The following is a 5,377-nucleotide window of genomic DNA, read 5'->3' as shown; positions in this document are numbered from 1 at the left end:
TAAAGCTTTAACTGCACTATAAAAATTTAGATTTGTTAGAACAATGTTGCAAGTAACAAGATTAATTTATAAACATTGTAGGTACTCGGTTCTGTTAGTATATTGTTGTCAATAACATGTTGACTTATCAACAGTGTAGAAATTCAGTTCTTTTAGTTAATCTTGTCAATAGCATAATGAGCTTATCAACAGTGTAGAAATTCAGTTCTGTTAGTATAATGTTGTCAGTAGCATGTTACCTTTATCAACAGTGTAGAAATTCAGTTGTGTTTGCATGACAGTGATAATTACACAATATCATCTTAATGATGTAAATGTTATGCTGTGTTTGTTCAATATTGTGGAAACACAACGCTCTTAGAAAGAGTATATAAATTCGGTTGGTATTAGTTAAACAATATCACCTCGGTGATGTAGCTGTGTTTTTACCAAGATTTTGACCACACAATACCATTAGCATTAGTTTGGAGTTGATAAATTTATTTAAAAAAATCAGATATTCGTTATTGTTTGTACACAATAATCTTATCAAAAGTGTAAGTATTCAAAAATCTCACAATATTTGATTTTGAAGACAGAAGACATAGACGGTCTGGTCACTTTATTAGAAATTATCCATAAAAACAGCTTAGGGCACTTTTTGCCAGAATAACAGCCAGGGTATGACATGGCATAGAATTCTCAAAATGCTGGAAAGTGTCCTAAGGATTATCCCAATCCAGTTATTAATATTGTACACAATTCATAGAGCGAGGTCGATGCTTCACATCTGCACTGATGAGGACAACTACTTCCAAGACGACAATCCACACTACCCAAGTTGTGAGTGCATGGTTTGAAGAACATGATGAAGTCTTCAACTATCTCCCATGGCCATCATAATCCGTGGATCTCAATCCAGTCGAGCATCTGTGGAAAAGAATTTGAAAGACACATTCGCAACACTATCCTTTTACGCTGGATGTACTTTATTAGAAATTATATCGAGGTGAGATGTGGCATTCATTATGTCTTCTAAAGGAAACAAGGGGCTCAGGATACGCCATAAAAATATGCTCAAGATCATGACTCTGCCATAAAAGATTCGAACAGTATGGACTACAGAAGAGGGGGAGTTATTTTTATAGCTTTTCCCACACCTGTCTTCCCCCACCTGTGTAAAATAGGGTAAAGCATGATTCATTAGATCACATCACCTTTCACTAGTTCTTATTAGTCTAATGTCTATACTCTTTACACCTCAGCAGTCCTTATTAGTCCAATGTCTATGCTCTTTACATTTCAACAGTCCTTATTAGTCCAATGTCTATGCTCTTTACACCTCACCAGTCCATTTTAGTCCAATGTTTATGCTTTTTACACCTCACCAATCCTTATTAGTCCAACGTCTATGCTCTTTACACCTCACCAGTCTATATTAGTCTAATGTTTATGCTTTTTACACCTCACCAGTCCTTATTAGCCCAATGTCTATGTTCTTTACACCATCCAAGGTGTTTTTTTCTTGTTGGTTTATACAATGAACTCCTAGTACTATAGTCTATTTGTTGGAAACGTTCCTCGAAAGTTACAGCTGGGTATAGGTGTAGACTGCCCTGCACTCAATGTCTGTCAGTTGGTATATTCTTTGTGGCGGTTGAACTTTAACATCCTATTTAACCGGTTTTCCCCCTCTGTCGGCTACAATTCCCCACCGCAGCAAACATTTGATTCAACTATTTCCATTGTTGATAAATTCGAATAACCTATGAATCTGTTTTATGCACTATGGCACTGTTAGATGTGCATCCATTATCTAGCTTCTTTTGAATTTAACTCTGCAGTATCTTTGCCTTTCCACACATTTGTTAGACTGACTGTAAATGAGCAGGGATCATCGACACATCATGTGATTAGCCTAATTTGTAGCTCAGGTCAGACCCAAGTCTGAAAGAATACATAGGTCCTAATAAAGTGGCCAGACCCTCTACCTAAGGTATATAAATTATCCAAGATGACGTTTGAAATACGTTATTCGCTGAGCAGACAATCTAACATGGATTATGTACCACAGCTGACTATAATAGTCCAGATTGCATAAATCAAGCATTTCTTTCCATGTTCTGACACAATAGCTTTCTCGACATTCCGGTAAAACGGATTGGTCCCCGCAGTGTTATAACGAAGTAGGATATGAGCATCTATTAATAAAGTTGTCTTTACCTTGACATACTCTTACGTTTCAGTTCAAACTCTGCTTGTTTATAGAAGAACTTGTAATGTCTGTTTTGTTATTCAACTAGCGAATACTTAGAAACCATAATCCGGAACTATGGCTTAAACAATCGAGAATTTCAAATATTGCTCACCTTTTTTTAATTGAGACCCGTTTTTCAAATTCTACGACAATCTTTCTTGCTAAAAGCCACCAGCTCTTTAGAATCTAGCCAATGAATTAGGTTGTTTTTACATAAGAATTCACTCCACGCAAGCCTGAAAACTTATAATCTTGATTGTTATTTGTCTGGGATTTACTTAATCTTGCTTTTCATTGGTCAACAAAATATATCACAAAGATCTCAGAATATATTTCTGAGTCCAGTGGTTAGTGTTGACGTAAGAGACGATAAGAACAACTGGTTTCCTGTTACTAGGATATTTTTTCAAAATCAGCGCTTAACATAATGTCAGAATGAAATTTGCAACAGAAGATTTGTCGTTATTGGGTTTGTTTAAATCATATACAAACTTAATATAATTTCAAAATATAACTACTACCAAAAAATTTGTCTCATATTCCTCTGCTATTATTATTACATAAAAGATGATAAATGTATAGGAAAAATCTGTCGAGTATTTTCTTGAATACGATAAAAGCTTGTTTTTCTCACATAAATAATACATACATATTCACAGAACTTTATCTAGTTTTATCACATAATATAGTTTATTTATAGATCACAAGTCACATGTGAAACCAATATCCAGTATTTTCGTACTTCAAATCCTGAAAACGAACAATAAGAAAATTTCACACGTGCAAACTTATAATTTAAAACATAAAAATATTATATAAAAAAGAAATAGCTGTATACAGTAGACAGATTATGTATAAGACATAGTTTAATAGATCGTTAGTAAAGTTTAGTGTTGTCTATTTAATTAGTTTTCCGTTTATATGATCAATAACAGTTTCTGGTAACCATGCTGTTCTAGCATTTGAAAGTTATCATGGGGAAGTACCAGCCTATAAAAATGTACCATTGTATTTAATACAACAATGCTCTTACTTAGTTCTAGAATGTAATACGAAAATGCTCTTACTTATTTCTAGAATGTAATACAATAATGTTCTTCCTCATTTCTAGAATGTGATACAACAATGCTCTTCCTTATTTATAGAATGTAATACAACAATACTCTTCCTTATTTCTAGAATGTAATACAATAATGTTCTTCCTTATTTCTAAAATGTGATACAACAATGCTCTTCCTTATTTATAGAATGTAATACAACAATACTTTTCCTTATTTCTAGAATGTAATACAATAATGTTCTTCCTTATTTCTAAAATGTGATACAACAATGCTCTTCCTTACTTCTAGAATGTGATACAACAATGCTCTTCCTTATTTCTAGAACGTAATACAACAGTGTATCTTCCTTATTTTACATTCTTTATAAACGTACCTTCCTTCTTCTATACCTTAAGGGTGAATCTTTCTAATCCTATATACAGACTTGTATTTCCTATATACTATAAATATGTGCTTTTTTCTTCTTGTACCTTTTTTCTGTACAATACAAAAATGAAAAATTTCTTCTTCTGCAGACAAGAAGAATGAAACTGACTTTCTCAACACACACATTAGGAAGGACTGCACACAAGAAGTATGAAACTGTCTTTCTCAACACACACATTAGGAAGGACTGCACACAAGAAGTATGAAACTGTCTTTCTCAAGAAGTATGAAACTGTCTTTCTCAACACACACATTAGGAAGGACTGCACACAATCAGTATGAAACTGTCTTTCTCAATACACACATTAGGAAGGACTGCACACAAGAAGTATGAAACTGTCTTTCTCAATACACACATTAGGAAGGACTGCACACAATCAGTATGAAACTGTCTTTCTCAATACACACATTAAGAAGGACTGCACACAAGAAGTATGTAACTGTCTTTCTCAACACAAACTAGAAAAGTACCTTATGATACTTAGTATATAGTAATGTAATCTTTGTCTCCTAAAGATCTAAAGAATGCATTTATCGTTTTATATAAAATACAAAAACGTTCCTTTCTTTTTTCTTAAAAGCAAAAGAAAGTTTAGCTTTCTACAGATGATAAGAAAATAACTGTGTAGTCTTCATGTATACTAATATCTAACAGGTAAGCTAAACATTTCAACTGATAGTGAGAGGTTCGGAAGGAAATGTTTTGCTGAGGTTGTATTTAGCTCAGGATTGTGTGGTTGGAGAGATTAGCACAGTTGTTTGAAAACAACAAACAATGATTTTTATTTTAGAAATACAAAGAGTATTATGTATTCTAGACAAATCTTATTGTAATCAAAATATTCTGACAAACTTCTAAGCTGATTTATTATTGGAGTTTCGGAAAAATGCCTTTTTCAAACAGAGACTGACAGGAGTGCGTTATATCACGCTTTAAGTTAGGTGAAACCTCGTATTAGTGTGGTATCCCACAACTCTACGTTACCTATGTCAGAGGGCATACCCTACATTAAGTTATCACAGTGGTATGTAACCTGCTTATTAAGGCAATGATTATCGTGAGGTAGAACTGATTGCATCTTGTTCACAAGGGCGCTAACTAAATGCAAAAGCATCTCCATGCAGCCTTTGAAAAACATTTGTCATACATGACTGTTTCATTTAAATTTCATACCACAATTATGATTCAGATAGTTATAAAGCACTAGTGGTAAATTTAGTATTTTTAGAAGCGATAATTTATGGCGGGTTTGCTTACGTAGCTGTTTACAAATCATTTGTTTTGCAGTTCAATTGTTGTGAATTGACGTCACGTACTCTCGCTAAGTATTTTCTCATTGATTTAAATAGTTTTGTTGCATTATAACGACTCGTAGTTTGTACAAAGTAAAGTTAGACTGGGTGATCGTGAGTTTAGTCATAAAATGTGTATAGTGGTGAATTTTTAAAGTCTAATCATCGCAGATTGTATTGTAATAGCAGAGTAGAGAATAATAATTAGTCAAAGGGTGTTCTAAAGTAATTGAATCCGTCTGTGTGGACTTTGATGGAAAAAATACAATTATTTAAAGCTCTGGATACAATTGTGGTAACTAATAGTGTAACGAAAAAGTTTTGTACATACTTTTGACTTGTTTTGAATCTATTATTTCAA

The 5,377-nt window shown here is 33.3% G+C and overlaps 1 long non-coding RNA gene across 1 annotated transcript in view; it reads left to right on the top strand.

The window, feature by feature from the left end:
* The first annotated feature begins 956 nt into the window (after window positions 1–956).
* LOC111089145 overlaps window positions 957–5,377 on the top strand; it is a 7,773-nt gene continuing 3,352 nt past the window's right edge. Inside the window, exon 1 of the long non-coding RNA XR_002613476.1 lies at window positions 957–988. This is a non-coding gene — a long non-coding RNA (uncharacterized LOC111089145). The remainder of the gene's footprint in view (window positions 989–5,377) is intronic.

Source organism: Limulus polyphemus, unplaced genomic scaffold (assembly GCF_000517525.1).
Source record: "Limulus polyphemus unplaced genomic scaffold, Limulus_polyphemus-2.1.2 Scaffold5368, whole genome shotgun sequence".
Lineage (NCBI taxonomy): Eukaryota > Metazoa > Arthropoda > Merostomata > Xiphosura > Limulidae > Limulus > Limulus polyphemus.
This window is presented reverse-complemented; position numbering and strand designations above follow the sequence as displayed.